This window comes from Pongo pygmaeus, chromosome 1 (genome assembly GCF_028885625.2).
Source record: "Pongo pygmaeus isolate AG05252 chromosome 1, NHGRI_mPonPyg2-v2.0_pri, whole genome shotgun sequence".
NCBI classification, from domain to species: domain Eukaryota; kingdom Metazoa; phylum Chordata; class Mammalia; order Primates; family Hominidae; genus Pongo; species Pongo pygmaeus.
The window spans coordinates 52746744-52759704 of NC_072373.2; the positions used below are offsets into that span (position 1 = coordinate 52746744).

The 12961-nt window shown below is 34.0% G+C and overlaps 1 pseudogene; it reads right to left on the reverse strand.

The window, feature by feature from the left end:
- The window catches only part of LOC129036390 (complement factor H-related protein 3-like), a 34937-nt pseudogene extending 30565 nt beyond the window's left edge, over positions 1-4372 (reverse strand).
- Positions 4373-12961: the final 8589 nt, after the last annotated feature.

Sequence of the window (12961 nt, forward strand, 5' to 3'; positions counted from 1 at the left end):
AATTCATGTAAATCATTCTCATTGCCTCTCTCAATAATAACTGAACTTTTGCAATTGTGGTGTTCCCTTTCACTCAATTTTTTTCTGTCAAAACAAACAAACAAACAAACACAACAGACGCAAAAAAACCCTGGCAATAATCTTTGATATCATCGTCTCTCAACCATTTTCTTCTGGGATTACAGCAACCATAACTAGTTTCCTGATCCTGACCTCTCATCTTTATAATCTATTTTCCTGTGTATAAATTAATGACCTTTCATCTGGTCATTTTATTTCTCCACTTAAAATCTTTAATGGATCTCAAGTCAGCTAACAGGACAAGAAGCTCATTTCACTTTCTCTACTTCTACTAACATAGTATGGTCTCCTCAGCAATTCTGGAGGTTTTATCAGCATTAATTTAAACTGAGCTTATCTACAACTATACCAAGTTAAGCTCAAGCTGTCAGTTTAGGGTGCACACATCAGCAATGATTGTGTTTTGGGAAAGAGAGACAAGAAATACGACTGTAGCATAAAAAAATCTGAAATGTAGCAAGTCATCTCCAGATATAAAACATTTTGTTTAGTTTTGTGGCATTTTGTTTGTATTTGATGGCATGCATTCTTACCATAGTTAGAATTCAGGTATCAGATGAGACATATTATTGACATAAAAAATAGGTGCATAGACGAATGTACATATATATATACTCTTATATTCTATAGGTATATATACCTATAGAATGTTGAACAACACCACAATTTAAATAGCATATAATTTATGTTTCTTCAGTAATTACGGAACAAGTGATAGAAAATAGTATTTACATTCTATTTGTTATGAGAACTTAAGAATATAACTAAAGAAAAATCTTTAAATTTGAATCATCATAAATCAGAGAGAACGGGAAGGAAGCTAGTGGCACAACAGCTTTAGTGTGCAGATGAGAAGACTAAGTTCAGAGAAGTGACATCTTTACTTTGAGGGAAGCGTTTGCTAGTTACAGAACTGGCCCTAGAGCCTTGTTAGGTGACACATGACAGCTTCTCTGACCCAGACCCTCAAGCATGGATGCACAGTTTTCTGCTGAGTGTCTCCTCCGTATTGGAAAATCTAACCTTCCCTGCCCTGTGTAACCTCCTGAGATACTCTTACATTTTCTTATGATTGCAGGATATTTAGTCCAAGGAAGAAAGGGACATAAATTAAAGGAAATCATTTAAATCTTTCTTTATTTTTAACAGTCTTGCTCTGTTGCCAAGGCTAGAGTGCAGTGGCGCGATCTTGGCTCACTTCAACCTCTGCCTCCCGGGTTCAAGTGATTCTCCTGCCTCAGTCTCCTGAGAAGCTGGAATTACAGGTGTGTGCCACTACATCCGGCTAATTTTTTGAATTTTTAGTAGAGAAAGCATTTCATCATGTTGGCCAGGCTGGTCTCCAACTCCTGGCCTCAAGTGATCTGCGCGCCTTGGCCCTCCAAAGTGCTGGGATGAAGGTGTGAGCCACCCCGCCCGGCCAAAAATTATTTTTCTTAGTCAACGATAATTTCAAACCTGAAGGAGTTTTTCATAGTTTAGGTTTGTTTCTAAAAATCGTTTTTCCCACTAAAAGGCACTGGAATTTCATACAGAAATTATTGAAACTTAGTCTGTAGTAGGAAAAGTCAAAGAAAGCATGGGACCTTTTGTTATGCCAAAGCTTAATGGGGGCACATGAAATATACACAGAAGCCAGCTTCTTAGTGAGATTTGAAACAAATTGAGCATCCCAAAGAAGTACAATGGCAATTAATTGTAATGCATTGGGTACTGTAATGATCAGTTTAAAAGAAATTTAGAAGCAACTCTGCTCTACAATACTAATTGTCACCCTTGATACTTTGTTATGGCAACTCTAGCAGATGAATATAAAATTTATACAATTCTGAAAGGATATTCATAATTAAAAATAATTTTCTTGACAACCTATCTTTATATAAGTATAAATAACTTATGACTTGATGGAAGAAATAATGGCCAATACAAATTCAACGAACTTTATAATAGGTTACAATTACAAATTTTCTGTCAAGTTTGTCTTTCAAATAGCATGGTTTCCAAAAGAATTGGCGTGCTGATTTTATTGTTCAGAACTGAAATATCAACTACCATTAAAAAAAATTTTATTAGCATAAGCAATTCACAAAGTATGTCCTTCATTAATGATATGAAAAATATTTCTTAGATTTGATTTACTAGATTCTGAATATAGATGAATACAGATATATATAAACATAAAGTATTCAACAAGACAAAAATCAGCAGGACAATATGCCCAAGATATAATTACCAAATTCTGATGACTATCCCCTAAAATCTGTGTGGTGGCTACATATATATATATATATATATATATATATATATATATACACTCGAGTAAAAAGTAAAAAATGATTTTTAGTTATTAATGTTCTTTTAATAAATTGTGTAAATATCATGGTATTCATCTGCTAGAGCTACCATAACAAAGTACTACAGATTTCACAGAAATTTATTTTCTCACAGTTCTGGAGGCTAATAGTTTGAGATAGAGCTGTCAATTCGTTTGGATTCTCCTGAGGCCTCTTCCTTTGCCTTGTAAATTGTTGTATTCTCTCTATGCCTTTATGTGGTCTTTCTCTATATGGTGTGTCCTTATTTTCTCTTCTTATATAGACACCAGTTATATTGGAGTAGGACTCACCTGAATCATTGACCTTTAACTTAATTACATCTTTAAGCACTCCTTCTGCAAATCCAGTCACATTCTTAGGTATTGGGAGTTTGGACTTTAACAAATGAATTATGGCGGGATGCAGTTGAGCCAATGCTACTGAATACACAAAGATGTTTCTCTCTACCCAAGACATTGAAAGTAACCCAATGAGTTACTTTCTCCTTTAAGAAATATAGGTGCGACCCAAATTTACAAGACATTTTGCTCAAGTTTACTCTTACAAAGAGTTCATTGGAGGAGACAAGTTTTCAACTGGAATAGCAGATAAGGAAGAATTTGTCATCATTCTTTTTATAGTGCTTTTAAGAAAGTAAGTAAGAAAGTATAGTGCATATGCTTCTCTAATTCCAGTCATTTCAAAATAGTACTATTTTTCTTCTTTGCATTCTACTTTAATCTATTTAATCTTTATTTGAAAAAATGTACCTGTATCAGTTCAGTTAACAAAGGAAATAACAGGAGAATTTCCTTTTTTTTCCATTTTGGCGCAGATCAAGGTTGATTTTGCACAACAAATAAAACTAGCAAATCATGTGATAGATAATACTGTGATAGATAATAGTGTAAAACCTAAAGCTCTTTACCTAGAATCAAATAAAGTGGCATAGCTTTGAGAAGAGCGGCTGAGGGAAAAGATACTCTCATAAATTGATAATTGGATTTCCAGTATTACCCTCCATTACATTTGTTGAAATACTATAAAGTTTTAGATAATTACAAAATTTGTATTCTTCATTAATGGCCACACACCCTTGATTGTCCATGATTTTTGACCCACGTGGTTCCACTGCTAATGTTACGATATGGTTCTTTAATATGCAAGGCCTGCATTCGAAAAGATAGTTAATATAGAAAATATATGACTGTTGAGGAGAAAACAAATCAGTGAACAATAACATAAAGCTACAAAAAGTAATTATTTATGTATTTATTTATTGAACATTTGCTAGTGAGCTCAGAAATGCAAAATTTACTGTCATTTCAAAGTAAGTTAAGTATATAGTCTACTTTTTGATTATATTCATGTTGTGATTTACATGTTGCTAATCTTGTTGAAATATTAAGTTCATATTAATGTTAATTAGTTTTAGCAGCTTTCTTAAGGTATTATACAAATAAAAGAAACTGCAGAATTTAAAATGTATTATTTGATGTTTTGATATATGAATCTATAAAAAATCACCATCTGTAAGATTATGAAAATATCAGTCATTCCCCTTGTATCACAAATAAGAAACTTCTGAACATTTTAAGGTTAGAATCTGTCTAGTGACATGTTTCCTACTTAAAGTTTCATGAGTATATTCACATATCTCCATAATCAATATTACATGTCTTTTACACTGTAGAACTTATAAAACAAAGAAAATATTACTCATTGTTTAAGTTAAAATGAGATAATTTTTCATAAAATTAATTTCTGTTATACTCTTACAAAATATGCTATTTCTGCTAGCATAGTGAATAAATCCTCTTTGGTTCATAAAAAATTGTAGACATGGAGACATAGGAAGTTAGATATTACATGAAGTTACATTTAAGATGGTAGCTGAGTGTTTAGATTTCTTTCAATTTACCTTGTCCATTAGCAGAGGAAACCCACAAGGTGAGAATGACATTGATTAGTAACATGTTAGATATTCTCAGTAGTATAGTACTGCAGAAGTTTCAGTTGCACTGTTTGGAGTTTGAAATCTTTCATTATTAGTTACCAATTGTCATTCTGAATTTAAGTAAAGTACCATGAAGCTAGGCCTTTAAGGTCACTTAGTAAATATCAAAGTTCAGAGAGTTTTGCAAAGTGCTTCAATAATTCCAGTTAGTGGTTTCACAATCATCTGTGGAATTGATTCCCTGAAATGTATTTGTAAAATGTTATTTGGGGACAGTAATGGACTGAATCCAAAAGTAATATAAAACATTAATTTATTTTATTTCTCATTTTTTGAGTAGAGACTATTAATAAAGGGAACGAAAGGCTTCTGCAACTATTGGAAGAACTGAGGGAAGAAAGGTCAAAAATGCTATTTCCAGAAAATTCCGAAGTTCAGGAATCTTAGTGATGCCCCCACTAATTATCCATTGTACTGCAGTGGATGTTTCTTAGGAAAACTTCCAGAAGCAAGGAAAGCTACTGTTGGTGATCTCAGCTGCTACCAGCAGCTGCTGCCAGATAATGCCTTGTCTTTCACTTTGTCCAAGTCTTCTTTAGGTACCTCTCATGGGGGAATCTAAGGGAGAAGGAAGCTATGGAGAAAGGAACTTCAGAAACTGTAGTTTCAGGCTTATCTTCTGCAATGCACAAGAAAATGAAGATAGGAACCGGGTTGATTTCAAGTTGAAAATAAAGATCTGCCATACTATTCTACTTCTGAAAATGCTGCTGTTTGAGCATGGCAAATGGTTTTTTTCCACAAATGGTCAAAATACTATCTCCTATCCCACATACTCTTCTTAAAATGAGAACACTAATTTTAAACTTGAACACTGGAAAATAGGTGAAGTTCTTCCACAAACAGATGAATCATAAATGAATAACTCTCAGGGTCCATGTCATTAAAATTTGCTGTTGTCCTTTGCTTTCCAGTACCCAACTTAATTATATAAGGATGTGTGAAGACAAACCAGTGTGTCTGGACCTCATTCCACTATCTGTATTTTCATGTGTTTAGAGAAGCATACTGATTTTGAGAACTCACAATACATCATACTGAGTACAAAAGTTTCAGCATATTCTTGATATTTAAATATTTTAAACTTATGTTTTAGGGTATGTTTTACTTTAAGGTACAAAACATACCTATATATATTAATTTCTCTTTTGTTGGAAGAATATAACTCAAGTCCACACATGTTCTCTCATTGACTTCTTCTGTTTATTCTTTATTTTATTTTACATTATTATACTTGCCATGTTTTAAGATACCATTGATTAAAGTAAGAGAATCATGGAGAGAATAACATCAGCAAAATAGCAGTGTGGGAGTTGTCCAGCTTCTTTCTCTCCTACAGAAACTCAAGTAGCAACTACCCAGAGCCAAGATTACCACCCCGAATATCCTAGAACTTAGGAGTGAAGCTATAATATAGGAAACAACTAAAAACAATAGCTACAAAACTGGTTGAAGAATATGCGATTTAAAAAGTTGTAAGTTGTGACATCAAAAATTCAAAATATGGGCTGAGGTAGAGTAAAAGTGTAGGGTTGTTTTTTCTTTTAAAAAGTGAATCACAAGTTGTTATCATGGTAAAATAAGCTGTTATAAATATACGAATTTTGTGAGCCGCAGAATAACCACAGTACAGATCTATAATAAATACACTACAAATAAAAAGAGAAGAGTCAAACAACTCTAATAGAACAAAATCACTTAACCACAAAGGAAGGATGAAGAAATGAAGAAAAAAAAATCTACCAAATGACTAGAAAACAATTAAGAAATGGTAATAGTTAATCTTAATCTATCAATAATTACCTTGAATGTCAATGGATTGAATTATTCAATTAAAAGACAGAGAGTGGGTTAGTGGATTTTAAAAAAAAACAACAACACTCAGCTATATGCCTCCTACAAGAGACACATGATATCCTTAAGGACTCAGTCAGAAAGTGAAATGATAGAAAGAGATATTCCATACTGCTGGAAACAAAAGAAGAGCAGGATCAGATATATGTAAATCAAATAAAATAGACTTTAAGTAAAAACAGTAAGAGAAAAAAAGAAAATCATTATATAATGATAAAGGCATCAATACAGCATAAGCACATGAGAATTGTAAACATATATATATATACTCAACATTTGAGCACACATATGTATATAAAGCAAATATTGATAACTCTAGAGAGAGAGAGAGAGAGAGAGAGAGAGATTGCAATACAATAATAGTAGGAGTCTTCAACACCCCACTTTCCCCAATGGAAAGATACTTTAGATAGAAAATCAACAAAAAGACAATGGATTTAAAGAACATTCTAGACCCAATAGACCTAACAGCCATTTTTGGAATATTTAATTCAACAGCTGCAGAACATATTCTCCTCAGCTGCACATAGAATATTCTCCAGAATAGATGATAAGTTAGGTGTTAAAACAAGCCGTAACAAATTAAAAAAAGTTAGAATTATATCAAGAAACGTTTCTGATCCAAATGGTATACAACTAGTAATTAATAAGAGAAGAAAACTTGGAAACTTTACAAACACTTGGAATTTAAGCAACGTGTTCCTTTAAAATCAATGGGTCAATGAAGGAACTAAAAAATGTTTTTGAAAAGTTTTTGAGACAAATGACAGTGGAAACATGACTAACCATAATACATGAGACACAGCAAAACCAGTTTTAGAAGGAAACTTTATAGCAATAAATGCCTTATGAACAAGAAGAAAGCTCTCAAATATAAAACATTGCACCTTAAGGAGCTAGAAATATAAGAAGAACATTACTAAAAACAAGTCGGAAAAGAAATAATAAACATCATAGCAGAAACAAACAATATACAGACTAAATGTAAGTACAAAAAATCAGTAAAGCAAAGACTTTTTTTAAGAAAAACAAAATTTCCCAATGCTATCCCTCCCCCCCCAAACCTAAAGTATAATAATAATAATAATAATAATAAAAGAAAAAAAAATAAAAAAAAAAAGAAAAACAAAATTGACAAACTTTTTATTAGACTAAGAAAAATAAGAAAGAAGATCCAAATAAATAAAATCAGAGATCAAAAAGGAGACATTACATCTGGTTCTATAGAAACACAAAGGTTCATAAAAGAATATAAGGACCAATTATTTGCCAATAAATTCATAAGCCTGGAAGAAATGGGTAAATTTTTGGACACATACAACATATCAAGATTGTATTAGGAATAAATAGAAAATCAAAACAAACAAATAATGAGTAAGTTGATTAAATCAGTAATAAAATTCACCCATCAAAAAAGCCCAACACCTGTTATCTTCACTGCTGAATTCAACCAAACATTATAAAAAACTGATAGTATTTTTTTCAAACAATGCATAAAATAAAGATGGGTAGACATACACAAACCAACAGATGTAACATATCAGAATAACAGAATGAACAAAACTCTATGATCGTTACAATAGAAGTACTAAAAACATTTGAGAAACTTTGACATTTCTTCACGATAAAGAGTCTCCACAAATTAGGCAGAGCAGAGCAAGATGGTGGAATAGGAGACACCAACCATTCCCCTTCAAAGATACCAAGTTAACAACTATGTACACAGAAAAAAAAACACCTTCATAAAATGAAAACATTATCAGATTAGCACTCACAGTACATGGTTTTAACTTCATATCCCTGAAAGAGGCACGTAAGAGACAGGTAAGACAATCTTGAATCACTGACACTACCCTTTCCCCTCTCTCCACACTTGCAGCTGTGCCATGGTGTACAGAGCCTTACTCTAGGCATTGAGGGAGGGAGAACATAGCAATTGTGAGGCATTGAACAAAGTGCTGTGCTGTTAGAGCAGAAAGGAAAACCAAACCAAACTCAGCTAAGCCCTTCCCATGGAGGGAGTATTTAAACCAATGCTAGCCATGACAGTATTGCTTACCGCAGGGGTCTGAAATCAAGTTCCCACAGTCTTGCCACCTAGGGCTATCTACCATGCATTGTGTCTCTAAATAAACTAGAAAGACAGTCTAGGACATAAGGACTGCACACGTATGTGAGTCCTAGTGCTGAACTAGGCTCAGAGACAATGGATTGGGGGAAGACACACAATATTCAGAGACACCAACTGCGCCAGCTGGGGCAGCCAAGAGCGTGCTGGCATCACCCAACCCCTAATCCCAGGCTTCACATTTCACAGCTCCAAAAGAAACCTCTTCCTTCTGCTTGAGGAGAGGAGAGGGAAGAACGGGGAAGACTTTGTCTTACATCTTGGATATCAGCTCAGACAAAGCAGGATAGGACAACTGTCAAAGTAATGAGGCCCCTGCTCTAAGCCCTAGCTCCCAGATGACATTTCTTGACATACCCTGAACCAAAAGGGAACCCAATGCCCTGAAGGAAATGATGCAGTCCTGGCAGCATTCACCCAGGGTAACTGAAGAGCCCTTGGCCCTCAGTAACCTGCATTGATACCCAGATACTGTGTTGAGGGCCTTAGGTGAGCCTCTGAGACTTGCTGGCTTCAGGTACCAGCATGGCCACAGGGGGTAGAGAACCACCTGGGCTCCCAGGGTCCCCAGTTCCTGGACTTGACTGGTGGGTGGCATTTTTGGACATACTGTGGACCAGATGGGAACCCAGTGCCCAGAAGGATGAATCCTAGGCTAGCCAGCATTCACCACAAACTGACTTACGCTCACCTAAACCTTAAAGGAACATCAGCAGTTGTCTGGCAGTACTCCTCATGGCCTGGAGTGGTGTTAGACCATAGGGTGAGACTCCTCTGACTTTGGAAAGGGGAGGGAAGAGTGAGGAGGATTTTTTATTATTATTATAGTTTAAGTTTTAGGGTACATGTGCACAATGTGCAGGTTAGTTACATATGTATACATGTGCCGTGTTGGTGTTCTGAACCCAGTAACTCATCATTTAACATTAGGTATATCTCCAAATGCTATCCCTCCCCCCACCCCTACCCCACAACATTTTAACTTGCAATATGACTGCCAGCCCAGATACAGACCATATAACATCAAGCAGACATCCAAGGTTTTTGAAACTGGTCCCCTGGAAACCACCCTGGTCCAGGGGCCCTCAGTACCCGGAATTCTCTCAGATCGTGTGCAAGACCATCAATACAGTACCCCTAGAAGTCTGCAAGAACCACTGCATTGCTGGGATTGGGGCACCCTGTAAAGAAGATGCAGCTTAGGTCACAACACCCAAGTCCTTTCAAACATGTGGAACATCTTTCCAAGAAGGATGGTTACAATTAAGCCCAGACGGTGAAGAAAACAATAAATACCTAACTCTTCAGTGCCCAGACACAGAAGAATATCTGCTAGCATTAATGCCATCCAAGAAAACCCGACCTCACCAAATGAACTAAACAAAGCACCAGGGAACAATCCTAGAGAAACTGAGATATGTGACCTTTTAAACAACGAATTCAAAATAGTTTTGTTGAAGAAACTCAAAGAAAATCAAGATAACACAGAGAAGGAATTCTGAACTCTATCAGATAAATTGAACAAAGAGATTGAAATAATTTTAAAAAATCAAGCAGAGATTCTGGAGCCGAAACATGCAATTGACATACTGAAGAAGATATTACACATGCTATTCTTTAATAGCAGAATAGATCAAGCAAAAGAAAGAATTGTTGAGCTTGAAGACAAGCTATGTGAAAATACACAGTCAGAGGAGACAAAAAAATAAAGAATTAAAAACAATGAAGTATGCCTACAGGATCTAAAATGTAACCTCCAAAAAGCAAATCTAAGAGTATTCACCTTAAGGAAGAAGTAGAGAACGAGATAGGAGTAGAAAGTTTATTCAAACAGATAATCACAAAGAGCTTCCCAAACCTAGAGAATGATATCTATATCAAGTACAAGAAGGTTATAGAATGCCAAGCAGATTTAACCCAAAGAAGACTACCTCAACACATTTAATAAGCAAATTCTCTAAGGTCAAGGATAAAGAGACTATTCTAAAACCAGTAAGAAAAAAGAAATAAATAACATACAATGGAGCACCAATACATCTGGTAGCAGGCTTTTTAGAGGAAACCTTACAGGTCAGGATGGAGTGATATGACACATGCTGACAGAAAAATAACGTTTATCCTAGAATGGAATATCTGGTGAAAATATCCCTTAAACATAAAGAAGAAATACAGACATTCTCAGATAAGCAAAAGGTGAGGAATTTTATTATGCCAGACCTGTCCTACAAGAAATGCTAAAGGGAATATTTCAATCAAAAAAACGACATTCATGAACAATAAATAATCACCTGAAGACACAAATCTCACTGATAATAGTAAGTACATAGAAAAATACAGAATATTAAAACACTGCAAGTGGGTTGTGTACGCTAATATCCTAAGTAGAAAGACTAAGTAATGAACTAATGAAACATAATAACTACAGCTTTTCAAGACATAGGCTGTACAATAAGATAAAAATAGAAACAACAAAAAGTTTGAAAGCAGAAGGGAAAATTAAGGTGGAGAGTATTCATGAGTTTTCTTTGGCTTGTTTGTTTATGCAAACAGTGTTAAGTTGTTTTCTGGTTAAAAGAACAGGTTATAAGATAGTATTTGCAATCCTTATGGTAAGTTGAAACAAAAAATTAAAGAATCTGGAAATTAAAGAATATGTCTCTGAATGCACAGTGGATCAATGAAGAAATTAAGAAGAAATTAAAATATTTTGTGAAACAAATGATAATGGAAACACAAAACCTATGGGATATAGCAGTGTTAGTACCAAGAGAAAAATGTATAGCTACAATTGACTACATAAAAAAGAAAGGAAAAACTTCAAATAAACAATTTGGTGATTTATGTTAAAGAACTAGAAAAGGAAGGGCAATCCAAACCCAAAATTATTAGAAGAAAATAAATAATAAATATCACAGCAGATAAACTTGAAATTGAAATAAATAAAATACAAATATCCATGAAACATAAGTTGTTATTTTAAAATATTAAACATGCTGATAAACCTTTATCCAGACTAAGAGAAAAAGAGTGAAAATTCAAATAAATAAAATCAGAAATGAAAAGGAAACATTACATCTGATACTGGAGAAATTCAAATAATCATTATTGGCCACTACGTGGAATGATATTCCAATAAATTGGAAAATCTAGAATAAATGGACAAATTCCTAGACACATAAAACCTACTAAGACTGAAGCAGAAAGAAATCCAAAACCTGGAGAGATCAATTATTAATACAGCTAATGAGATCAAAGCCAGAATAAAAAGTCTCATAGTAAAGAAAAGCTCAGGACATATTGGCTTCACTGTTGAATTCTCCCTAACATTTAAAGAAGAACTAGTACCAATTCTATTCTAACTATTTTGAAAAATAGAGGAGGAGGAGCAAATACTTCCAATATGAGGCTAATATTACCCTGATAAGAAAATCAGACAAAGACACTTTAAAAACAGAATACTACAGGTCAATATCTCTGATAATTGTAATTGCAAGAATTCTCAACAAAACAATTTCAAACAAATTTAACAACATACTAGAAAGATCATTCAACATGACCAAATGGGATTTATCCTTGAGATGCAAAGATGGCTCAACATACACAACTCAATCAATGTAATACATCATACCAACACAATGAAGGATATAAACCACATGATTATTTCAATTGATTCCAAACAGGCATTTGATAAAATTCAAAATCCTTCATGATAAAACACTAAAGAAAACTGAAGATAGAAGGAACACACCCAAACATAATCAAAGCTGCATTTGACAGACACACAGCTACTATCATACTGAATGGAGAAAGTTTGAAATCATTTCCTCAAAGTACTGGAACATGACAAGGATATCCACTTCACCACTGTTATTCAACATAATACTGGAAGTCCTGGCTATGGCAATTAGACAAGTGAGGGATATAAAGGTATCCAAATTGAAAAGAAAGAAGCAAAATTATCTTTGTTTGCAGATGGTATAACTTTTTTTTTATAAACCTAAGGTAATCACCAGAAAACTATTAGAACTGATAAACAAATCCAGTAAAGGTGCAAGATATAATATCAACATAAAAATCAGTAGCATTTCTATACGTTGACAGCAAACAATCTGAAAAAAATCCAAAAGGTAATCCCATTTACAATAACCACAGATAAAAATAAATAATTAGATATTAACTTAACCAAAGAAGTCAAAGATCTCTATAAGAAAAACAGTAAAACACTAAAAAATAGAAGTTGAAGAGGACGCCAAAAAATAAAAAGATATTTCGTGATCATGGACTGGAAGGATCAATATTGTTATAATGTCCATACTACCCAAAGCAATCTACAGATTCAAGTGATCACCATGAAAATACCAGGGACATTCTTCACAGTAACAGAGAAAAACAATCCTAAAATTTTTATGGTACCACAAAAGCTAAAGGTACCCAAAATAGCTAAAGCTATCCTAAGCAATAAAAACAAAACTGAAGGAATAACATTACCTGACTTCAAATTATACTACAGAGTTATAGTAACTAAAACAGCATAGTACTGGCACAAAAACAGACACACAGACTATT